Source organism: Mustelus asterias, chromosome 21 (genome assembly GCF_964213995.1).
Source record: "Mustelus asterias chromosome 21, sMusAst1.hap1.1, whole genome shotgun sequence".
NCBI classification, from domain to species: domain Eukaryota; kingdom Metazoa; phylum Chordata; class Chondrichthyes; order Carcharhiniformes; family Triakidae; genus Mustelus; species Mustelus asterias.
The window spans coordinates 110,068-136,146 of record NC_135821.1 but is presented as its reverse complement, the minus strand read 5'-3'; positions in this window follow the sequence as shown (position 1 = coordinate 136,146).

Sequence of the window (26,079 nt, the reverse complement as noted above, 5' to 3'; positions counted from 1 at the left end):
ACTCCTCATGAGAGAATGTTTTCATTCCCTAGGAAGTCTTCCTCTGGGACCTCATTACCGTCTTGGTTGACGTACTCAGGACCTGTCCTCCTGCGGCGACATGTTAGGACCCGCAAGTCCGATCCTTTGGTTGAACAGGTCCATCTCCTCCACGCCAACCCTCAGTATGTCGACGTGGCATATCCTGACGGGCGAGAGGACACGGTCTCGATTCGAGATCTGGCGCCAGCAGGGGGCTTGGAAACCCCTGTCACTCCCACACCTACTGTTAGGGACCCCCCAACCATTATTTCCCCTCCTGACACGGCGCGGGCAGTATCGGGACCACCACTTAACCCTCTTACTCCCGTGTACAGCTTGCCTGAGTCCAGGAGATTGTCGCCACTTCAAGACGTGCCCGAGTTCAGCGGATTGTCACCACCTCGGGGTCTACCGGCCCGTGAGGCACTGGAGGAGTCGCTGGACACCGCCTTGGAGAGAACATCACCGCGATTGCCTGAACCGGTGTCATCGCCGGTGTTGAGGAGGTCACAGCGACGGTGCGGTCCCCCAGACCGCTTGAACTTATAGACAAATGAACAATTGTTCTGTGTTTTGTACCCCGCCGGCCTTTGTTTTCAAAGGAGGGGTGAATGTGGTGAACCATTGTTGGTTCCCACCAGGTAGTGCTGAGCCATGGTCTGGCCAGTACTATGAGTCTGTATATATGTTACTGTTGGGGTTAGGGTTGGGCTGTTCTACCTGTTAATAGAGTCCTTATGGTACACCCCAGTCGGCTCCGCCTCCTGGGAGAGGTATAAAGGTCACTGCTCTGCCTGGTGACCCTTTAGTCTGGGATCGTATACTGTATATGGTAGCTCTGTTATTGTTGGCAATAAAAGCCTTTATTTCCCGAGTACATCCAGCCTCTCGTGTGTTATATCGCGCATCAACTACAAAAGCTCGTGAATGTTGCCCAGTCCAACACGCAAACCAACCTTCCACCCACTGACTCTGTCTACATTTCCGCTGCTTCGGCAAAGCAGCCAGCATAATCAAGGACCCCACGCACCCCCCGGACATTCTCTCTTCTACCTTCTTCCGTCGGGAAAAAGATACAAAAGCCTGAGATCACGTAACAACCGACTCAAGAACAGTTTCTACCTGCTGCTATCAGACTTTTGACTGGACCTACCTTATATTAAGTTGATCTTTCTCTACACCCTAGCTATGACTGTAACACAATGAGTGGGATTTTATGGCCTCACTTGTCCCGAAACCAGAAAATCCCACCCAAAATTAATGGACCTTCCCATTGTCCGCTCCTCGCCCGCTCCGATTCCCGTGACGGGCGGGTTAGTAAAATTTAGGCATGTATTCTGCACCCTCTCCTTTCCTTTTCCCCTTTGTACTCTATGAATGGGATGCTTTGTCTGTATCGCGTGCAAGAAACAATACTTTTCACTGTATCCCAATACATGTGACAATATCAAATCAAATCAAAAATTGAGGTTATAATTCTTTGACCATAACTTCTCCACATTGAAAGTTTACTATTGTTCCTGGGTCCTCACGCCCTCCTGTGCTAATCCCATTCCATTAATTACCTTCTTGTTATCCTGCACAAAACATGCAACGCTGTGCATCTGACAGTGTCAAATTGCTTTTGTCTGGACAAATGACAGATTGTCTGGTTTGGTTGTGCAGTCAGCAACCCTGGCGAGCTACAGTCTTCCTAAAATCTGCCTGTGTTACGTTAAAGAGCAATTTGATTGGGGAGAAAAGCAGAAACATTGCAGTTGTGATATGACTGGGACGGCGTGGTGGCACGATGGTTAGCACTGCTGCCTCACAGCACCAGGGACCGGGGTTCGATTCCCGGCTTGGGTTGCTGTCCTTTCGGTGTCTGCGTGTTCTCCCCGTATCTGCGCGGGTTTCCTCCAGGTGCTCCACTTTCCTCCCACAGTCTGAAAGATGTGCTGGTTAGGTGCATTGGCCATGCTAAATTCTCCCTCCCTCCGAACAGGCACTGGGGTGTGGCGACTAGAGGATTTTCACAGTAACTTCATTGCAGTGTTGATGTAAGCGTACTTATGACACTCATGAATAAACTTAAACTCTGGGTGAAGAAATTTCTCATCTCAGTTCTAAAACTTATTTCTCATCTCAGTTCTAAAACTTATCCTTATCCCTTATCCTCAAACTATGACCCCCTAGTTCTGGACTCCCCCACCATCGGGAACATTCTTTCTGCATCTGCCCTGTCCAATCATAGAATCATAGAATCATAGAAATCCTGTTAGAATTTTATAAGTTTCTATGAGATCCCCTCTCACTCTTCTAAACTCCAGTGAATATAATCCTAATCGATTTAGTCTCTCCTTATATGACAGACCCGCCATCCCAGGAATCAGCCTGGTAAACCTTCGCTGTACTCCCTCTATAGCAAGGAAATCCTTCCTCAGATAAGGATACCAGAACTGCATACAATACTCCTGTTGTGGCCTACTTAGACTGTGGCCCCTGGGGATTTTCACAGTAATTATATTGCAGTGTTAATGTAAGCCTACTTGTGACTAATAAATAAATAACCTTGATTAAAGCTACATAATTAAAACTCTTGTGCATAATCCTTCAACTCTGGGCAGCAAACTAAACCATTTGAAGTTTATTTATTAGTGTCAAAATATGCTTTCATTAACACCGCAATGAAGTTACTGTGAAAATCCCCCAGTTGCCACACTCCGGCGCCTGTCTGGGTACACTGAGGGAGAATTTAGCACGGCCGACGCACCTAACACAGTCTTTGGGACTGTGGGAAGAAACCGGAGCACCCGGTGAAAACCCACGCAGACACGGGGAGAACGTGCAAACTCCACACAGACAGTGACCCAAGCCGGGAATCGAACCCGGGTCCCCGGCGTTATGAGGCAGCAGTGCTAACCACCTTTTCACAACACAAGGAAAAAAAGGCGTTGAAGATCAGAAATGACTATGTTCCTGTGACGTTTCTCTGCTTCTAGTTTTAAACTTGATGTTAACTCTTTTCTTCCAAGTGTGTTAACTGAATGACAGGGGCAGCTGTTCCCTTTAGTTGAAGGGTCGGTTACGAGGGGACACAAGTTAAAAGTGAGGGGTGGGAGGTTTAGGGGGGGATTTGAGGAAAAGCTTTTTTACTCAGAGGGTCTGGAATGCGCTGCCTGGGAGGGTGGTGGAGACGGGATGCCTCACATCCTTTGAAAAGTACCCGGATGAGCACTTGGCACGCCATACAAGGCAATGGGCCAAGTGCTGACAAGTGGGATTGGGTGGGCAGGTTGGTGTAGACTCAATGGGCAGAAGTGCCCCTTCTGCACTGTAGTATTCTATAATTCTGTAATCCTGTGAATTACAGAGACTGGCATCCTGAGTCGGGTCTGTAGGAATCTTTGAGATAAAAATAAAATACTGTGGACGCTGGAATCTGAAACAAAAACAGAAAACGATTTTGATTTGATTTGATTTATTATTGTCACACGTATTGGGATGCAGTGAAAAGTATTGTTTCTTACGCGCTATATAGACGAAGCGTACCGTTCATAGAGTACATAGGGGAGAAGGAAAGGAGAGAGTGCCGAATGTAGTGTCACAGTCATAGCTAGGGTGTAGAGAAAGATCAACTTAATATAAAGTGGATCCATTTAAAAGTCTGACGGCAGCAGGGAAGAAGCTGTTCTTGATTCGGTTGGTACGTGACATCAGACTTTTGTATCTTTTTCCCGACGGGAGAAAGTGGAAGAGAGAATGTCTGGGCAGGTCTGACAGCATCTGTGGAGAGAGAATGGAGACAAAGTTTTGAGTCTGGGTGACCTTTCGTCAGAGAGTCCGTTGATTGATGTAGCGTCATCAGACTCAAGACATCTCCTCGAGTCTGCGTCGGTTTCCTCTGGGTGCTCTGGTTTCCTCCCACAGTCTGAAAGAAATGCTGGTTAACTTTGGCCATGCTAAATTCTCCCTCAGTGTACTCGAACAAGCGCCAGAGAGTGGCGACTAGGGGATTTTCACAGTACCTTCATTGCAGCGTTAATGTTAGCCTACTTGTGACTAATAAATAAACATTTACACTTTAAAACTTTTAATGGGATACAGTAAAGAGTATTGTTTCTTGCACGCTATATAGACAAAGCATACCATTCATAGAGTACATAGAGGAGAAAGAAAGGAGAGGGTGCAGAACGTAGTTTACAGTCATAGCTAGGGTGCAGAGAAAGATCAACTTAATATAAGGTAGGTCCATTCAAAAGTCTGACAGCAGCAGGGAAGAAGTTGTTCTTGAGTCGGATGGTACGTGACCTCAGACTTTTGTATCTTTTTCCTGATGGAAGAAGGTGGAAGAGAGAATGTCCGGGGTGTGTGGGGTCCTTAATTATGCTGGCTGCTTTGCCGAGGCAGCGGGAAGTGTAGACAGAGTCAATGGATGGAAGGCTGGTTTGCGTGATGGATTGGACTACGTTCATGACTCTCTGTAGTTTCTTGCGGTCTTGGGCAGAGCAGGAGCCAGACCAAGCTGTGATACAACCAGAAAGGATGCTTTCTATGGTGCATCTGTAAAGGTTGGCCTTATCTGTTTATTTAAGAGAATGTGCAGACTCAAGAGAGAGGGGAATTCACCTGCTTCCTTGGTTAATGTTTCTCCCTCAAATAATGCGATGTAACATGAGAGAATTGGAGAAGGAATAACAGGCCATTTTTACTGTTTCCTGTGGGCTCTTATCTGTGAATAATTGATATCATAGAAATCATAGAAACGTCTGTTTGGTCCGCAATAACTGCTGACTCTGATAAAGGATGTTTATTTCAGATAATAAGAGAACTGCTCTGTTTTAAAGCAATTTCTGTCCTTTTATTTCCAATATAAATATTGTTTCCTGGGTAATTATTATTCGCTAAGTCTACATTCAAAATGGCTGACATTCCTAAGCTCATGCACCCACTAACCCCAAGTAGACTGGTATCAGGAGATGGGATTGACGTATCCCAGATACTTCACTGTGAAGACAGCATTAAAGGAATGTTTTCTGAGGTAAACAGGAATTCCTGAGATAGCAGAAAACTGGGTGAACGTCCAAAGGAGATGTGACACAGTCATACAGTACCACACAGAAGTGAAACATTCCCCTTTTACCCAGATTGTATGGTGGATGTACGGGGAGTGGACATTGACACACACACTCACACACACACACGCACTCACACACACACTCAGACACACACACACACACTCACACGCACACACACTCACATGCACGCACTCACACACACACTCACACACACACATGCTCAGGCAGACACTCTCACACTCGTAGACATACTCTACGTGCTGGTTAGGTGCATTGGCCATGCTAAATTCTCCCTCAGTGTACCCGAACAGGCGTCGGAGTGTGGCGACTAGGGGATTTTCACAGTAACTTCATTGCAGTGTGAATGTAAGCCAACCCGTGAAGTTAATAAATAAACTTTAAAAAAACCACGTACACAGACGCACACACACACATCTCTCACACACATACACACACACTCAAACACACACACACGCACAACATCTCACACACACATCTCACACATATACACACACACTCAAACACACACACACGCACAACATCTCACACACACATACACACTCACACACACTCCAACACTCACACACACACATCTCACACACATACACACATCCTCTTTCACACACACTCACACATATCTCTCTCACACACACTGACACATCTTTCTCACACACACACTCACACACTCACACACACACATCTCACACACTCACACACACACATCTCACACACATACACACACACTCAAACACACACACACATCTGTCTCTCACACACAAACACACATCCTCTTTCACACACACTCACACACACTCACAAATATCTCACACACACACACTCACACACACACTCAAACACACACACACACTGACATGTCTCTCTCTCACACACACATTTGCACATCGCACACGCACGCATTCAAGCTGTACAGCATTAGGAGTGAACAGTTCCATTTACCCAGTAAATATACAGTAGCCAACTCAAAGAAAAATGCAAGAGACGGGGTGAATCATTATATTTTACTCAGTGTGTGTTTTAGTCTGCGTCCCAATGACTTGTGTTAATCCTTAATATTTTATCGCCACAGAAATCCTGCCACAGAATCTCTGACGCCCAGTTGTGAGCTGTGCCCTGCATTCGCATCCAAGGAATTTGGGTTTTTTCTGAAATTGTCAACAAAGAAATATTTGACAAACTCATTGCTCCTGAAGATTTTCCTGTTTATCTGTTTATCAAAAGTGTTCAGTTCTCCATTCAGGCCACAATAATCCTCATTCATGGCACCATGTCGATGGTCAATCCTTATAGAATCCCTACAGTGCAGAAGGAGGCCATTCAGCCCATCGAGTCTGCATCAACAACAATCCCACCCAGGCACCTATCCCCATAACCCCATGCATTTCCCCTAGCTAGTCCCCCTGACACTAAGGGGCAATTTCACATGGCCAATCCACCTAACCTGCAAATCTTTGGACACTAGGGGGCACGTTAGCATGGCCAATCCACCTAACCTGCACATCTTTGGAGTGTGGGAGGAAACCGGAGCACCCGGAGGAAACCCACGCAGACACGGAGAGAATGTGCAGACTCCACACAGGCAGTGACCTGAGCCAGGAATCGAACCTGGCTCCCCGGCGCTGTGAGGTAAAGTCGCCATCGACCCAGATGACCCTTTGAGGGGGAGAGCTTACTGGTGGTGATTTAACCTGAGGGTTGCCACACCTCAGACAAATGGTAAGGTTGAGAAGGCGGAGCCTTCATGAATAACCTCAGCCGGAGCGGGAATTTGGCATCTCTCTGCATCGCGAACCAGCCGTCCAGCCAACTGAGCTAAACCAACCCCCAACTATGATGATGTCAAACAGTCTAGAGATGTGCAGGTTGGGTGGCTTGGCCATGCTAAATTGCCCCTTAGTGTCCGGGGGACCAACTCGGGTAAATGCATGGGGTTATGGGGATAATGCCTGGGTGGGATTATGATCGGTGCAGACTCAATGGGCTGAATGGCCTCCTTCTGCAGTATAGGATGCTATTCTATAATAAAGAGTCCCTGGTGAGGTCTCTTGTGCTGGTAACGTGTAAGATCCCTCTGGGTGCACCTACACCACATGGACTGCAGCAGTTCAAGGCAGCAACTCACTGCCACCTTCTCAAGGGGCAATTAGGGATGGGTAATAAATGCTGGCCTAACCAGAGATGCCCCATGAATTGGCACCACACCCCATCCCATGAAAGAATATTTTAAAAATTGAGCAGTATTATCCTTACTTGATTACAGTCTGTGAGTTAGGAAGTTCAGGATCCAGTCGCAGAGGGAGGAGCCGAGGCCCAGGCCACGGAGTTTGGAGATGAGCTCCGTCTGGAGTGTGGACTTTACATGTTCTCCCCGTGTCTGCGTGGGTTTCCTTCGGGTGCTCCGGTTTCCTCCCACAGTCCGGAAGACGTGCCGGTTAGGGTGCATTGGCCGTGCTAAATTCTCCCTCAGTGTTACCCGAACAGGCTCATGTAATGAAAGGCTGATGAGAAAGTCTAACTAAAGATATCCTTAGTTGCCCTGTGGTTGCAAAACCTGTTCCGTTCTAAAAATAGCACTTGGAGAAGTGACAATCACTTTACTATCAAGAGCTAATCTGTGGGAATTTTCAAAGCAAGGGGAATTCTGCTCTCGACCTGGAATATAAAGCTGGAAAGTTCAGCGGGACTTTTGTTGGAGACAGTCATTAGGGAACTCAATTTCTGAGATCCAAGTCAATGAAGCAAGTACAATAGAGGTTAGTCACCACATCATTTCCAGCATGTAGTAGTGTGCTGCCCTCATTAACTCAAATGAAACCCCAAAATAAAGTTCAAAGTTTGTCTTTTAAAGTTTATTTTATTAGTGTCACAAGTAGGCTCACATTAACACTGCAATGAAGTTACTGTGAAAGTCCCCCAGTCGCCACACTCCTGTTCGGGTACACTGAGGGAGAATTTAGCGTGGCCGATACATCTAACCAGCATGTCTTTCGGACTGTGGGAGGCACAGTGAGTAGTCTCACAACACCAGGTTAAAGTCCAACAGGTTTATTTGGTAGCACGAGCTTTCGGAGTCTGTGGGAGGAAGCCAGAAACCCACGCAGACACGGTGAGAACATGCAGACTCCGCACAGACAGTGACCCAAGCTGGGAATCGAACTCGGGTCCCTGGCGCTGTGAGGCCGCAGTGTTAACCACTGCGCCATTAAATGCTGTAAGAAGTTTAACAACACCAGGTTAAAGTCCAACAGGTTTATTTGGTAGCAAAAGCCACACAAGCTTTCGGAGCCACAAGCCCCTTCTTCAGGTGAGTGGGAATTCTGTTCACAAACAGGGCATATAAAGACACAAACTCAATTTACATGAATAATGGTTGGAATGCGAATACTTACAGCTAATCAAGTCTTTAAGATACAAACAAAGAACAAAGAACAAAGAACAGTACAGCACAGGAAACAGGCCCTTCGGCCCTCCAAGCCTGTGCCGCTCCTTGGTCCAACTAGACCAATCGTTTGTATCCCTCCATTCCCAGGCTGCTCATGTGACTATCCAGGTAAGTCTTAAACGATGTCAGCGTGCCTGCCTCCACCACCCTACTTGGCAGCGCATTCCAGGCCCCCACCACCCTCTGTGTAAAAAACATCCCAGACAAGACAGCCAGGAGACAATACACATCTCTTTAGCCTGTCTTGATGCCCTCTCCACTCACATTGTTTGTATCTTAAAGACTTGATTAGCTGTAAGTATTCGCATTCCAACCATTATTCATGTAAATTGAGTTTGTGTCTTTATATGCCCTGTTTGTGGACAGAATTCCCACTCACCTGAAGAAGGGGCTTGTGGCTCCGAAAGCTAGTGTGGCTTTTGCTACCAAATAAACCTGTTGGACTTTAACCTGGTGTTGTTAAACTTCTTACTGTGTTTACCCCAGTCCAAGGCCGGCATCTCCACACCATTAAATGCTGGCCAGCCAGTGACGAATGAGTAAGAAGAAAGGAATAGGTGACAGGGCCAGGTTGTTGCTGTTAACTTTGCAACTGTAGAGTGAGGGCTGATGCCTGGAGTGCGGGAGGAAAGGAACCGGAGGGAGTTTTGCTTCTAAAGAGAAAAGCAGAACTTTGCTTGGCCAATTTTTTAAAAATTTGTTCATGGGATGGGGGCTTTCCGGGTTAGGCCAATATTCATCACTCTATCCCTGATTAATTGTACATTTACCAGAACAGAGTGAAGCGGGAATCAGGAATTGACTGTGTTGTTGAGAAAGAGAAGCGAGATTGCTGAACTTTAACTGAACTGGGAATCCAGTCTTGCAACATAAGCGCAAGTTGGGTTTGCAAGAGTCACAGGTCTGTGCTCGAGTTTTAACAGCTCTGCCAATCTTACTGTCATGGCTACGCCAAGGCCTGCCAGTGTCGGGGCCGGTAATAGAACCTTTGAGAGCTTCAAGTTTCTAGGTGTCAAGATCACCAACAACCTGTCCTGGTCCCTCTGCTATAGTTAAGAAAGTCCACCAACGCCTCTACTTTCTCAGGAGACTAAGGAAATTTGCGGGGAGGGGGCCTGGGTGGGATTGTAGTCGGTGCGAACTCGATGGGCTGAATGGCCTCCTTCTGCACTGTGGGGATTCTGTGATTCTAAAATCCAAAGGTGTTTCTTAAGTATATTAAGGGTGGGAGAATGATCAGGGAAAGAGGCTGATGTCATGAAATTTGGCCAGCACGGTGGCCCAGTGGTTAGCGCTGCTGCCTCACATCTCCAGGGACCCGGGTTTGATTCCCGGCTTGGGTCACTGTCTGTGCGGAATCTGCACATTCTCCCCGTGTCCGTGTGGGTTTCCTCTGGATGCTCCGGATTCCTCCTACAGTCCAAAGACGTGCGGGTTGGGCTGGATTGGCCATGTTAAATTGCCCCTTAGTGTCCTGCGATGCGTAGGTCAGAGGGATTAGCGGGGTAAACATGTGGGGTTACGGGGATAGGGCCCGGGTGGGATTGTGGTCGGTGCAGGCTCGATGGGCCGAATGGCTTCCTTCTGCACTGTGGGGATTCTATGGTTTCTATTACAGGGGAGACTGAAGAAGAAGGTAAGAGCCAACGGGATTCAGGGCAATTTGGCAAACTTGGCTCAGTGGCAGGAGGCAGAGGGTGTAGGTCAAAGGTTGCTTTATGACTGGAAGCCTGTGTCCAGTGATGTTCATGATGTGGAGATGCCGGCGTTGGACTGGGGTGAACACAGTAAGAAGTCTCACAACACCAGGTTAAAGTCCAACAGGTTTATTTGGTAGCAAATACCATAAGCTTTCAGAGCGCTGCTCCTTCGTCAGATGGAGTGGAAATGTACTCTCAAACAGTGCACATAGACACAGTTCGCCTGATGAACTCCTCTGTGTCCGCTGCGAGACTGATGGGGTCTATTTTGGTAGTGGGGCAAAAGTTGAGCCCTCGGCTGAGAACTTCGATTTTATCTGGCTGAAGTGTGTAGTCCGATAAGTTGACAATGGACTTTCCTGCAGTGGTACTGTTTTCTACTGTGGTACCAGGGGAAGCTTGGTTGCTGCTGGTGGTGATGCCGAGTTTCTCAGGTTTCCTGTTCTTTGTGGGCATGTAGATGGTGTAGTTCCTTTGTCTCATCTGCTTGGCAGAGTTTCGCAGCTGGTCTGCGTCCTGAGTGCAAGTTGAGAATATGGATTCGATCTTGGTTTCCAGGCTGCGGCATTTGCTGTGATGTTCCACAGGGATTGGTGCTGGATTCTTTGCTGTTTGTAATGTACATTAATGACCTGGGCGCGAATATGGGATGCATGATAAGTAAGTTCGCGGATGACACAAAAAGACTGATGTTGTAGATCGTGAGGAGGAAAGCCTTAGGTTACAGGATGATATAGACTGGGATGGTCAGATGGGCAGAAGATTGGCAAATGGAAAAACCTTTTTCTCCTTAGTAAAAGGGTCAATAACCAGGGGGGCATAGATTTAAGGTACGATGCAAGAGATTTAGAGGGGATTTAAGGAAAAGCCTTTTCACCAGGGAGGTTTAAAGTATAAAAGTTTAATGTTTATTTATTATTGTCACAAGTAGGCTTACATTAACACTACAATGAAGTTACTGTGAAAATCCCCCAGTCACCACACTCCGGCGCCTGTTCGGGTACACTGAGGGAGAATTTAGCACGGCCAGTGCACCGAACCAGCACATCTTTGGACTGTGGGAGGAAACCGGAGCACCTGGAGGAAACCCACACAGACACGGGGAGAACATGCAGACTCCACACAGACAGTGACCCAAGCCGGGAATTGAACTTGGGTCCCTGGCGCTGTGAGGTAGCGGTGCTAACCACTGTGCCACCGTGGTGGAACTCACTGCCTGAAAGGGTGATAGAGGTGGGAAGCCTCACGACATTTAAGATGAACACTTGAAATGCTGCAGTGTACAAGGCTATGGACCAAGTGCTGGAAAATGGGAGTAGAATAGGTAGGTGCTTGATGGTCAACTCAGACACGATGGGCCGAAGGGCCTGTTTCCGTGCTGTAAAACTCTCTGAAGTCCAATGGACACTGAGCAATGTCACAAGATAGTTGTAGATACACCAACTTTTACAGATGCACCACAGAAAGCATTCTTTCTGGTTGTATCACAGCTTGGTATGGCTCCTGCTCTGCCCAAGACCGCAAGGAACTACAAAGGGTCATGAATGTAGCCCAGTCCATCGCTCAAACCAGCCTCCCATCCATTGACTCTGTTTACACTTCCCGCTGCCTCAGCAAAGCAGCCAGCATAATTAAGGACCCCACGTGCCCTGAACATTCTCTCTTCCACCTTCTTCCATCGGGAAAAAGGTACAAAAGTCTGAGGTCACGTACCAACTGACTCAAGAACAACTCCTTCCCTGCTGCCATCAGACATTTGAACGGACCTACCTCGCACTAAGTTGATCTTTCTCTACACCCTAGCTACGACTGTAACACTACATTCTGTACTCTCTCCTTTCCTTCTCTATGAACGGTATGCTTGGTCTGTATAGTGCGCAAGAAACAATACTTTTCACTGTATACTAATGCATGTGACAATAATAAATCAAATCTATCTCTCAAGGCAAGCTTCAGCTCAAAACAAAAATGCAAGCATGGCTGCTTTTGATAAAGGGTGATTGGAGTTTGAAGTGTGGGAGAGATGACGTCACATTACAAAGCAGTTCAGCTCTCTCCCATTCCAATGGTGCCTCTTTCACATCCCCCTTTGGAAAGCCATTGGAAGAGGTGAGGAGAATGGAAAGATCCCACACATAACACTAAGAGCAGTGAGAGTTCTCGCTGGTTAATGTTTATTTGATTTGATTTGATTTATTATTGTCACAGTGAAAAGTATTGTTTCTTGGGCGCTATACAGACAAAGCATACCGTTCATTGAGAAGGAAAGGAGAGGGTGCAGAATGTAGTGTTATAGCCATAGCTAGGGTGTAGAGAAAGATCAACTTAATACAAGGTCGGTCCATTCAAAAGTCTGACAGCAGCAGGGAAGAAGCTATTCTTGAGTCGGTTGGTACATGACTTCAGACTTTTGTATCTTTCTCCCGACAGAAGAAGGTGGAAGAGAGAATGTCCGGGATGCGTGGGGTTCTTAATTATGCTGGCTGCTTTGCCGAGGCAGCGGGAAGTGTAGACAGAGTCAATGGATGGGAGGCTGGTTTGTGTGATGAACTGGGCTACACTCACGACCTTTTGTCGATTCTTATTTATCTTGTTAATCTTATTTTTCTTGTTTATCCCTTGATTAACATCACTTCACATAGAAACCTAGAAACTAGAAGCAGGAGGAGGCCATTCGGCCCTTCGAGCCTGCTCCGCCATTCATTATGATCATGACTGATCATCAAATTCAATATCCTGATCCCCCTTCCCTCCATATCCCTTGATCCCTTTAGCCCCAAAGAGCTACATCTAATTTCTTGTTGAAATCAGCCAATGTTTTGGCCTCAACTACTTTCTGTCGCAGTGAATTCCACACATTCACCACCCTCTGGGTGAAGAAATTTATCTTCACTCAGTCCCTAAACGTTTTACCCCTTATCCTCATACTATGGCCCCCTAGTGGGGCAGCACGGTGGCACAGTGGTTAGCACGGCTGCCTCACAGAGCCAGGGACCCGTGTTTGATTCCTGGCTTGGGTCACTGTCTGTGCGGAGTCTGCACGTTCTCCCCGTGTCTGCGTGGGTTTCCTCCGGGTGCTCCGGTTTCCTCCCACAGCCTGAAAAACGTGCTGGTTAGGGTGCATTGGCCTGAACAGGCGGTGGAGTGTGGCGACCAGGGGAATTTCACAGTAACTTCATTGCAGTGTTAATGTAAGCCTTACTTGTGACTAATAAATAAAGTTTAACTTTAGTTCTGGGCTCGCCCCATCATCGGAAATATTCTGTTTAAAGTTTTATTATTTAAAGTTTATTTATTAGTCACAAGTAAGGCTTACATTAACACTGTAATTAAGTTACTGTGAAATTCCCCTAGTCGCCACACTCCGGCGCCTGTTCAGGTCAATGCACCCTAACCAGCATGTCTTTCAGACTGTGGGAGGAAACCGGAGCACCCGGAGGAAACCCACGCAGACACAGGGAGAACGTGCAAACTCCACACAGACAGTGACCCAAGCCGGGAATCGAACCCAGGTCCCTGGCGCTGAGAAGCAGCAGTGCTAACCACTGTGCCACCGTGCCGCCCATTCTGAATCTACCGTGTCTGATCCTGTTAGAATTTTATAAGTTTCTATGAGATCCCCGATCACTCTTAGGATGGGACTTCCTGACCACACTGGCCCAAGACTGGAAAATCCCACCTGAGATCAACAGTCCTCTGCATGGCCCGTGCTCTTTCTGCTATGATTCCCGTGGCAGGCGAGACGGGAAAATTCCTCCCTTGAGGAATAGAGGATTTGGCCATTCTTAGATGATTCTTTGTGGGATCTTGCTGCTGCATTTCCCACATTACAACTGAGATTGCACTGCGACCTCATTAGTTACAGAGCATGCTGGGTCCCCTGAGGTCGTGAAAAGTGATATGTCCAAGACATTCGCTTGCATTCAGTAAATCCCACAAACCGCAATAACGAGCAGATCATTGTTTTTACTGATGTTTGGGTAACTAATAACCAGGACAGCAGGGAGAAACTCCCTTCTTCTTGTTTTGAAAAAGATCCAATCAAAAGTTGATTTACTATTTTATTTGGTTTCATTAGATCGAGTACAAAGTTGACAGATTCACAAGTGGAAGTTTAAATAAACACAGGAAAACTGCTTTGGTACTTGGAACATGAACCATAATTAATTGTTTAACTGAATTGTGGAGGGAGAACAGATGGGGCAGTCCCATACGAACGTACGAATTAGAAACAGGAGTAGGCCAGTCAGCCCATCAAGCCTACCCCCCAAAAGCGGTGGAAGCAGAATCTTTGAATATCTTCAAGGTTAAAGTTAATTTATTAGTGTCACAAGGAATATTGAGTACTGCTGGACAAAAGGTACATGTTGGCGAAGCTTTTTGTCTTGCACTCATCAGGACAATTCGGGCGGCACGATGGCACAGTGGTTAGCACTGCTGCCTCACAGCACCAGGGACCTGGGTTTGATTCCCGGCTTGGGTCACTGTCTGTGTGGAGTTTGCATGTTCTCTCCGTGTCTGCATGGGTTTCCTCTGGGTGCTCCGTCTCTCCCACAGTCCGAAAGATGTGCTGGTTAGGTTGATAGGTCGTGCTAAATTTCCCCTTAGTACCCTAGGAGGGTAAATATGTGAGGTATGGGGATAGGACCTGGATGGGATTGTTGTCGGTACAGGCTCGATGGGCCAAATGGCCTCCTTCTGGACTGTAGGGATTTAATGAGTTTGCAAGAATACCAAATGTAAAGGCAACAATTTATACTTCATGAGAATAGAGTGCTGCTTGGTTGGCAAAGTTTAAAGTTTGTTTATTTATTAGTATCACAAGTAGGCTTACATTAACACTGCAATGAAGTTACTGTGAAAATCCCCCAGTCGCCACACTCTGGAGCTTGTTCAGGGACACTGAGGGAGAATTTAGCACGGCCAATGAACTTAACCAGCGCATCTTTTGGACTGTGGACGGAAACCGGAGCACCCGGAGGAAACCCAGGCACCCATGGGGAGAACGTGCAGACTCTGCACAGACAGTGACCCAAGCCAAGAATCGAACCAGGGTCTCTGGCTTGGGTCACTGTCTGTGTGGAGTTTGCACATTCTCCCCGTGTCTGTGTGGGTTTCCTCCGAGTGCTCTGGTTTCCTCCCACAGACTGAAAGATGTGCTGGTTAGGGTGCATTGACCCGAACAGGCCAGAGTGTGGCGACTAGGGGAATTTCGCAGTAACTTCATTGCAGTGTTAATATAAACCTTACTTGTGACTAATAAATAAACTTAAACTTTTAAAGTCAACACCTATTTGCACGTTAGATAGATATTAAAATACACTGTCTTATTTACATGAAAGGCACTATAGGAATACAAATTTCTGTCTACATCAATGGAGATGAAGTAGGAATGGTCGAGAGCTTCACATTTTTAGGTGTCCAGATCACCAACAACCTGTCCTGGTCCCCCCCACACCAACACTATAGTTAAGAAAGGCCACCAATGCCTCTACTTTCTCAGAAGACTCAGAAATTTGGCATGTCTACTACGACTCTCACCATAGAAAGCATCCTTTCTGGTTGTATCACAGCTTGGGATGGCTCCTGCTCTGCCCAAGACCGCAAGGAATTACAAAAGGTCATGAATGTAGCCCAGTCCACTGTATCGCAATACATGTGACAATAATAAATCAAATCAAATTGTGTTTGTTGAGAAGGGAAAGTCTAAGGGTGGTATTTTCCACTCCCACTACACCACGCTTGGATCATTGGTCCTGTTGAAAGTCAGAAAAACTTCTGGAGCAGGCACACTTCCAAAGGGCAATCTACTGAAACAATAATCATAGAACATAGAATCCCTACAGTGCGGAGGTAGGCCATTTGGCCCATCGAGTCCGCACCGACACTCCAATGGAGCATCTCAGCCAGGCCCTATCCCCATAAACCCATGTGTTTACCCAACCCATCCCCCTAACCTACACTAAAGCATTTTAGATTAACCAGCACATCTTTAGATGCCAAGGGGCAATTTAGCATGGTCAATCCACCTAACCTGCAAATCTTTGGACACTAAGAGGCAATTTAACACGGCCAATCCACCTAACCTACACATCTTTGGACACTAAGAGGCAATTTAGCATGGCCAATCCCCCTAACCTGCAAATCTTTGGACACTAAGAGGCAATTTAGCATGGCCAAACCTCCTAACCTGCACATCTTTGGACTGTGGGAGGAAACCGGAGCACCCGGAGGAAACCCAAACAGAGACGGGGAGAACGTGCTGACCCAAGCCGGGAATCGAACCTGGGTTCCTGAGGCAGCAGTGCTACCATGCCGCGTTCTAAGCTTTTGGCTGGGCTGCTGACTCTCCCGCGCTAGGTCCCAACCATGGCGATTTGGGGAAATCCTGACACAGTTCATTTTATACCGGTTTTTACCAATGATCGACTTCAATTGATCATCAGAAATTCTAAGCAGGGCATTATCTCCTCTTATGATAAACCAATGAATGGGAGAGTGTTGAGAATCAGGGTGGTGTGGGCGGGGTGATTATCAGTGGGCAGTTGTACTTGGAGTTTATCAAAGCTTACAGCCTTGTGAACAGGTTGTGTACCGGTTGTGAATAAAACCCAATCTGTCACGCAAACCAGCCTCCCATCCATTAACTCTATTTACAGTTCCCGCCGCCTCGGCAAAGCAGCCGGCATAATTAAGGACCCCACGCACCCCGGACATTCTCTCTTCCACCTTCGTTTGTTGGGAAAAAGATACAAAAGTCTGAGGTCACGTACCAACCGACTCAAGAACAGCTTCTTCCTTGGTGCCATCAAACTTTTGAATGGACCTACTTTGCATTAAGTTGATCTTTCTCTACACCCTAGCCATGACTGTAACACTACATTCTGCACCCTCTCCTTTCTTTCTCTATGAACGGTATGTTTTGTCTGCATAGCGCGCAAGAAACAATACTTTTCACTGTATCCCAAAACATGTGGCAATAACAAATCAAATCAAATTAAAAGCCAGTTTGAAGCTGGTTGTGGTTTCTTTGCGAATGTGTTTTTCACTCCTTGCTGGTGTTCCCAGGTGCACATAGAACAATGAAGCAGACCTTGTCACCAAAAAACAGGAACTCCTCAGCACTGCCGAACACAGCTTGAGTCAGCTCCTTCTGTTTATTCTAAGGTCTGAGGGAGAGGGTGGATGTTTGGGGATGGAGCTGGGGGGGCGCGTGGGGGACGTGGAAGAATGCTTTTAAAAGTGGCAGTTTGGCATCTTTCTCACATGCCTCTTCCGATCTCCTTCTCTCGCACATTGCTGATGTTTCTCACGTTCTAAACCTCTCAGTATCCTGTTTGGAAGATTGCTGTTCTTGGGGGTTTCTGTTCTCACAGGCACAGACCGGTGGATTGTACAAACGTCCTGCCAATTTCGTAGAATCGCAGAATCCCCACTGTGCAGAGGAGCGGCGCGGCGGCACAGTGGGTTAGCACTCCTGGCCTCACAGCGCCAGGGACCCGGGTTCGATTCCCGGCTCGGGTCGCTGTCTGTGCGGAGTCTGCACGTTCTCCCCGTGTCTGCGTGGTTTCCTCCGGTTTCCACCCACAGTCCGAAAGATGTGCGGGTTAGGTGGATTGGCCATGCCAAGCTGTGATACAACCAGAAAGAATGCTTTCTATGGGGCATCTGTAAAAGTTGGTGAGAGTCGTAGCTGACACGCCAAATTTCCTTAGTCTTCTGAGAAAGTAGAGGCATTGGTGGGCTTTCTTAACTATAGTGTCGGCATGGGGGGGGGCCAGACAGGCTGTTGGTGATCTGGACACCCGAAGCTTTCGACCATTTCTACTTCGCCCCTGTTGATGTAGACAGTGTCCTGTTCTCCACTATGCTTCGATGAAGTCGATGACAATCTCCTTCAGTTTTAGAGGCTGCACGGTGGCACAGTGGTTAGCACTGCTGCCTCACAACGCCCAGTTTTAATTCCGGCCTCGGTCTGTGTGGAGTTTCTACATTCTCCCCGTGTCTGCGTGTGTTTCCTCTGGGTGCTCCGGTTTCCTCCCGCAGTCCAAAGATGAGTGAGTTAGGTTGATTGGCCATGCTAAAATTGACCCTAGTGTCAGGGGGATTTGTAGGGTAAATGTGTGAGATTACAGGAATAAGGCCTGGGTGGGATTGTGGTTGGTACAGACTTGATGGGCCGAATGGCTTCCTTCTGCACTGCAGGGATTCTTTGAAGTCGATGACAATCTCCTTCATTTTGTTGACATTGAGGGAGAGATTATAGTCGCCGCACCAGTTCACCAGATTCTCTATCTCATTATAGGTGTCGATGCAGAGTTACATCCCAGACACTCTGATCAGAGCTGCCACAGGCAATCGAAGTGTCCCAACGCTGGATGTTCTTCTTGTTAGAATAGAATCTTAGAATCCTACAGTGCAGAAGGAGTGAGACCTAAAGAGGGTAAAAAAGAATAAAATGAGTAACTAAGAAAGGAAAGGCCTTCACTGAGGGTCCTGCAGGGAGTCTGGCAAATGTTAAATGTCCTCTTCTGTTCCATTCTGTTTTAGTCTATTTTTAGAAGGGCAGAACATTTTAGAATCTGCTTCTGTTCTTGTGAGACATTTTTTCTCAGTCTCTGGGCTAAAGACCAGTCTTGTAATGAGCTCTCACTCCCTGTGAGTTAGAGGAAGACCCTATCTCAAAGTAAGCGCGCAGGTACGGCAGGCAGTAAAGAAGGAGAATGGTATGTTAGCCTTCATAGCAAGAGGATTTGAGTACAGGAATGGGGATGTTTTACTGTTGGTGAGGCCACACCTGGAGTATTGTGTGCAGTTTTGGTGTCCTTATCTGATGAAGGATGTCCTTGCTATAGGGGGAATAGCCCAGTCCATCACGCAATCCAGCCTCCCACCATTGACTCTGTCTACACTTCCCGCTGCCTCGGCAAAGCAGCCAGCATAATTACGGACCCCACGCATCCCGGACATTCTCTCTTCCACCTACTTCCGTCGGGAAAAAGATAAAAAAGTCTGAGGTCACGTACCAACCAACTCAAGAACAGCTTCTTCCCTGCTGCCATCAGACTTTTGAATGGACCTACCTTGCGTTAAGTTGACCTTTCTCTACACCCTAGCTGTGACCGTAACACTACATTCTGCACTCTCTCCTTTCCTTCTCTCTGAACAGTATGCTCTGTATAGTGTGCAAGAAACAATACTTTTCACTGTGTGTTAATACATGTGACAATAATAAATCAAATCAAATCAAATTGAGTACAGTGAAAGTTTACCAGGCTGATTCCTGGGATGGCAGGTCTGTCGTATGAGGAGAGACTGAGTCGGTTAGGATTATATTCACTGGAGTTTAGAAGAGTGAGAGGGGATCTCAGAAACTTATAAAATTCTAACAGGGTTAGACAGAGTAGATTCAGAAAGAATGTTCCTGATGGTGGGATAGTCCAGAACTAGGGGTCATAGTTTGAGGATAAGGGGTAAACCTTTTAGGACTGAGGTGAGGAGAAATTTCTTCACCCAGAGGGTGGTGAATGTGTGGAATTCACTGCCACAGAAAGTAGTTGAGGCCAAAACATTGTGTGATTTCAAGAAGAAATTAGATATCGCTCTCGGGGCTAAAGGGATCAAGGGATATGGGGGGAAAGGGGGGAAATCAGGATGTTGAATTTGATGATCAGCCATGATCAAAATGAATGGTGGAGCAGGCTCGAAGGGCCGAATGGCCTCCTCCTGATTCTAGTTTCTATGTTTCTATGTTTTGTCCACACAAGATCTGCACTATGTAGTATGGGATCTTACTGTGTACAGATTGGTTGCTGTGTTTCTGACATCAGAACAATTCCTGCATGTCTAAAGCACTTCATTCGCTGAAGAGCGTCTGTTCGGTACTGCCCTCCTTCAATAGTAATGATGGACATCTCAGAATGTATCACTGTCAAACAGACATGTGATCGCTTGGCGTTCAGTAGCCAAGCGCAGCTGTGAGTATATACAAAGCAAGATCCCACAAACAGCAACAAGGGAAAAAAGTCCTGACTAATGAATCTGTTGTGGTTGAGGGATAAATGTTGACCAGGGAGAACTCCCCTTGTCCTTCCTAAAATAATGCCAGAGAATTCTCTACACCGGTCTGAACAGGGTCCTCGGTTTAATGTCTTGACAGAAAGACGGTACCTCTGGCTGTGCAGCACTCCCTCAGTACTGCACTGGGAGTGTCAGCTGAAGTTTGCAATGCTGCAGTGGGGTAGTGTCATCAACTGGAATTTAACCCTCCCACCCAGCGTGGGAATCAGAGCGGGCGAGGGGACGACAATGGGAAAGCCTATTGACCTCGGGCAGGATTTTACGGTTTCGGGACAAGCGAAGCCATAAAACTCCGCCCATAGAGTCTTGAGAAATTTGCCAATGTTTTACCACCTTGCCCAACCGAGGCTCGTAAGATCCCACCTGAGGCCAATGGAGAATGCCATTCTGCCCCAATTCTGGGTGGGCAAGGTGGTAGAGTTCCAGCTATAGGGTGGGATTGGATGGCCTCGCTCGGGCAAGACCGGAAATTCCTGCCCGAGGCCACCGGAGATTTCTGCTGTCAGACCCTCGCCCGCCCTGATTCCATGGCGACCAAGGTGGTAGAGTTCTGGCCATCCGATCTCACCCCCTACCAACACCGGCAGTCCGGACCTCCCCCCCGCCCCAATCACTGGCCTCCCTCACTCTGTCACTCAGCCCGACTGCAGATTGGCAGCGGGACCCCCCCACCCCCACCGATCTCCCCTCTGAGGCCACACCTCCATCAAGTCCTGTCCCCCCCATTAGGCCCTGCCCCCTTGGCACTGCCCCATGCCCGATGGGCAGCGCTAAGGTGCCCCCTGGGCATTGGCACTTTGCCCCTTTGGTAATGCCAGGGGACCAGGCTGCACGGAAAGAGGCCCTTCGGCCCAACCCGTCCATGCCGACCAGGATTCCTAAACTGGACGAGTTCCATTTGCCTGCGTTTGGCCCATACCCCTCTAAACCTTTCCCATCCATGTGTCCAAATATCATTCAAATGTTGCAATTGATTTGATTTATTATTGTCACATGTATTGGGATACAGTGAAAAGTATTGTTTCTTGCGCGCTATACAGACGGAGCATACCGTTCATAGAGAAGGAAAGAAGAGAGTGCAGAATGCAGTGTTACAGTCATAGCTAGGGTGTAGAGAAAGATCAACTAAGTCCATTCAAAAGTCTGACGGCAGCAGGGAAGAAGCTATTCTTGAGTCGGTTGGTACGTGACCTCAGACTTTTGTATCTTTTTCCCGAAGGAAGAAGGTGGAAGAGAGAAATTCATTCTTTCAAATCTTCATTTGACAATGCAGCACCACCCTGACGCTATGGTTAAGAAAGCCCACCAATGCCTCCACTTTCCCAGGAGGCTAAGGAAATTTGGCACGTCCGCTACGACCCTCACCAACCTTTACAGATTCACCATAGAAAGCATCCTTTCTGGTTGTATCACGGCTTGTAGCAAACCCATGACTTTCCAACTCGTAGGTAAGAATACTAACAATTTGGCGAACTATCTCTGGGATAAGTACAACTTGAGACAACTTTTGTTTTGACTGCGGTTTTCTTGTTTAAGTGGGACAGAATGTTTCCCTTGACAAGGCTGCTCTGTATCTGCGGAGTGGGATTAGTAAAGTTCTTAATTGAGGAGACGCGGTTTGTAATCCAAGACCGCATGATAAAAGCAATAACTTCATTTAGGGTCAAACCAACATTGCATACCGCAACTGTCATTAAACTGCATATCTCCCTTACGTCTTGGCATGGTTTGTTTGCATGCAACCTTGCCTCACACTGATAGATACAGGAATGTCTCCAAATCACGTACGTCAGAAGACAAAATGATTGCATTTTTATAGCCCCTTTTCACGATTTCAGGACGTCTACAAGCGCTTTATAGCTAATGAAACACTTTTTAAAGAGTAGTCTTATTACCGCTGATGTAGGAACTATGGCAGCCAATTGCCACATAACACGTTCTCACAGATAACTGAGAGAATGACCAAATAGCCTATGCTTGGTGAAGTCAGTGCCTGCTGCTTTCCTTTGTATTGGTTCTGTTTACCTGAGACTGTAGACTTGGTTTAACTTCTCGGCCGAGGTTCTCCAGCCTCCCAGCCGTGTGTTTACCATCGGCGGGAGGTGGCGTGTAGTTTGCCAGCGGTGGGATTCTCAGCTCCCAGCCGCTGCCAATGAGAATTCCCATTGACGTCAACCTCACGCAGGCGGGAAACTCGCGGGCTGTCGGTAGAGCTGAAGGATCCTGCTGGCATGAACGGCCGGAGAATTCCGACCCTCATTCGAAAGACCTCTGCCCCCCCCCCTTGCCCCCACCCCCCAAGCACCCTCCCCCTCCTCGCTTCCCCCTCCCTCCTCCCTTACCCTCCCCCTCTCCCCTCCCCTCCCCCTTTTCCCTTCCCCTCACCCTCCCCCCCTCCCCACCTCCCCCTCCTTCCTCCCCTCCTTTTCCCCTCCCCCTCCCCCTTCCCCTCCTGTCCCTTTCTCCCCCCCTCTCCCCCCCACCCCCTCCTCCCTTCCCACCTCCCCCTCCCTCCTGCCCTCCCCCTCCCCTTCCCCTCTTGCCCCCCTTTTCCCCCCTCCCCACTCCCCTGGCTACATTCTCACAAGTGGGAAGTGTAGACGGAGTCAGTGGATGGGAGGCTGGTTTATGTGATAACTGAATGTTAGCCTTTATTGCCAGGGCGTGGAATATAAAAGTAGGGAGGCCTTACTGCAACTTTGCAGGCTATTGGTGAGACTACATCGGGGGTACTATGTACAGTTTTGTTCTCCTTACTTTCAGGAAGGATATACTTGCATTGGGAGTGGCTTAGAGAAAGTTCACTTGGCTAATTATTGGGATAAAGAGGTTGTCTTCGGGGAAAAGATTAAGTAGAGTGTGCTGATACTCATTGGAATTTGGAAGAATAAGAGGTGAATTTATTGAATGGCTCGGAATTCTGCAGCGAGTAACTCACCTCCTGACTCCCCAAAGCCTGTCCATCATCTACAAGGCACAAGTCAGGAGTGTGATGGAATACTCCCCACTTGCCTGGATGGGCGCAGCTCCAACCACACTCAAGAAGCTCAACACCATCCAGGACAAAGCAGCCCCGCTTGATTGGCACCACATCCACAAACATTCACTCCCTCCATCACCGACGCTCAGTAGCAGCAGTGTGTACTATCTACACAATGCATTGCAGCAACTCACCAAAGATCCTAAGACAGCACCTTCCAAACCCACGACCACTTCCGTCTGGAAGGACAAGGGCAGCAGATACATGGGAACACCACCACCTGCAAGTTACCCTCCAAGTCACTCATCATCCTGACTTGGAAATATATCGGCTGTCCCTTCGCAGTCGCTGGGTTAAAATCCTGGAATTCCCTCCCTAACGGCATTGTGGGTCAACCCACAGCATGTGGACTGCAGCGATTCAAGAAGGCAGCTCACCACCACCTTCTCAAGGGGCAACTAGGGATGGGCAATAAATGCTGGCCCAGCCAGCGATGCCCATGTCCCACGAATGAATTTTAAAAAAAATTCTGAGAGGACTTTACAGTGTAGATGATCAGAGCATGTTTCCTTTTATGGGGGAATCTAGAATCATAGTTTCAAATATGGAGTCTTCCATTTAAGATGGAGATGAGGAGGAATGTCTTCTCTCAGAGGGTGGATTGTCTTTGGGATTCTCCTCCCCAGGGAGCAGTGGAAGATGGATCATTGAATATACTCAGGCCTGATTTAGGCAGAGTTTTGACTGACAAGGCAGTCAATAGTTATGGGGGTCAAAGGGGAAAGTGGAGTTAAGTGGATCAACCATGGTCTGAGGCTTGAGAGGCTGAAAGGCCTATTCGTATTTCTTATCATAGAATCATACAATCCCTTCAGTACAGAAGGAGGCCATTTGGCCCATCGAGCCTGCACCGACAACAATCCCACCCAGGCCCTTTCCTTGTAATCCCACATAATCCCCCTGACACTCAGGGGCAATCCCACCCAGACCTGTTCCCAGTAACTCCAAGTATTTACCCCGCTAATCCTCCTAACCTACCCATCTTGGATCACTAAGGAGCAATTTAGCATGGTCAATCCACCTAAACTGCTCACCTTTGGATACTAAGGGGCAATTGAAAATAAAGTTTATTTAATAGTCACAAGTAGGCTTACATTAACACTGCAGTGAAGTTACTGTGAAATTCCCCTAGTGGCCACACTCTGGCACCTATTCAGGTCAATGCACCTACCCGGCATGCCTTTGGACTGTGGGAGGAAACCGGAGCACCCGGAGAAAACCCATGCAGACATGGGGAGAAAGTGCAAACTCCGCACAGACAGTGACCCAAGCCGGGAATTGAACCCAGGTCCCTGGCGCTGTGAGGCAGCAGCGCTAACAACTGTGCCACCGGGCTGCCCATTTAGCATGGCCAATCCACCTAACCTGCACACCTTTGGACTGTGGCCGGAGCACCCGGAGGAAACCCACGCAGACACGGGGAGAACGTGCAAACTCCACACAGACATGATGTGGAGATCCTGGCATTGGACTGGGTGGGCACAGTAAGAAGTCTCACAATACCAGATTAAAGTCCAACAGGTTTATTTGGAATCACAAGCTTTTGGAGCGCTTCTCCTTCGTCCATTCACCTGATGAAGGGGCAACACTCCAAAAGCTTGTGATTCCAAATAGACCTTTTGGACTTTAACCTGGTGTTGTGAGAGTTCTTACTGTGTCCACACAGACAGCCACCCGAGGCCAGAATTGAACCCGGGTCCCTGGCGCTGTGAAACAGCAGTGCTAACGACTGTGCCACATCCACCATATTGTTCAAAGATTACAACTTCTATCACCTAGAAAAACAAGGGTAGCAGATATATGGGAACATGACCTCCTGAAAGTTCCCTTCCAAACCCATACAACATCTGATTTTGGGATGATATAGCCATTCCTTTGCTTTCTCTGGGTCAAAATCCTGGAACTCCTTATCTGATAGCTCCATGGGTATACCTAGACCACACAAATTGTCAGACTGAAGGTTCAAGAATGTGACCTCACCATTACTCCCTCAAGGGCAGCTGGAGGTGAGTATTAAATGCTGGCCATGCCAGCGACGCCCACACCCTATGAACGAATGAGAATAGAGAAGTGAAAGGACCTTATCTAAATCACTGAATCAAATGTTTCCAATTCCCCACTGCGATAGAACGTGGTGAAATAACCTTCGTTTCCATTTCAGATGTGCAAATTGTAATGTGTCTTATTACATTAGGATGTGGGTGTCACTGGCAAGGCCATTTGTATTCCTTGGGCTTAAATTGTCTGCGATGACATTTATAGTGGGTTTTTTCTGTGGGTTAAAGGCCGGATTTTAACTTCGATTTATACTATGCAGTATTTCGCCCTCTGTTGAAATCAGTGGTTTAATATGGGGCTTGCGAGTTGAGAGATGGGCTAGAGGCAAGATGGGGTGGCACTTCGTGAATTAGTTATGTTTGATTTGATTTATTATTGTCACATGTAATGGGACACAGTGAAATGTCTTGTTTCTCACGCACTATACAGACAAAGCATACCATTCATAGAGTACATAGGGGAGAAGGAAAGGAGAGGGTGCAGAATGTAGTGTTACAGTCATAGCTAGGGTGCAGAAAAAGATCAGTTTAATATAAGGTACGTCCATTCTAAAGTCTGATGGCAGCAGGGAAGAAGCTGTTCTTGAGTCGGTTGGTACGTGACCTCAGACTTTTGTATCTTTTTCCCGACGGAAGAAGGTGGAAGAGAGAATGTCCGGGGTGT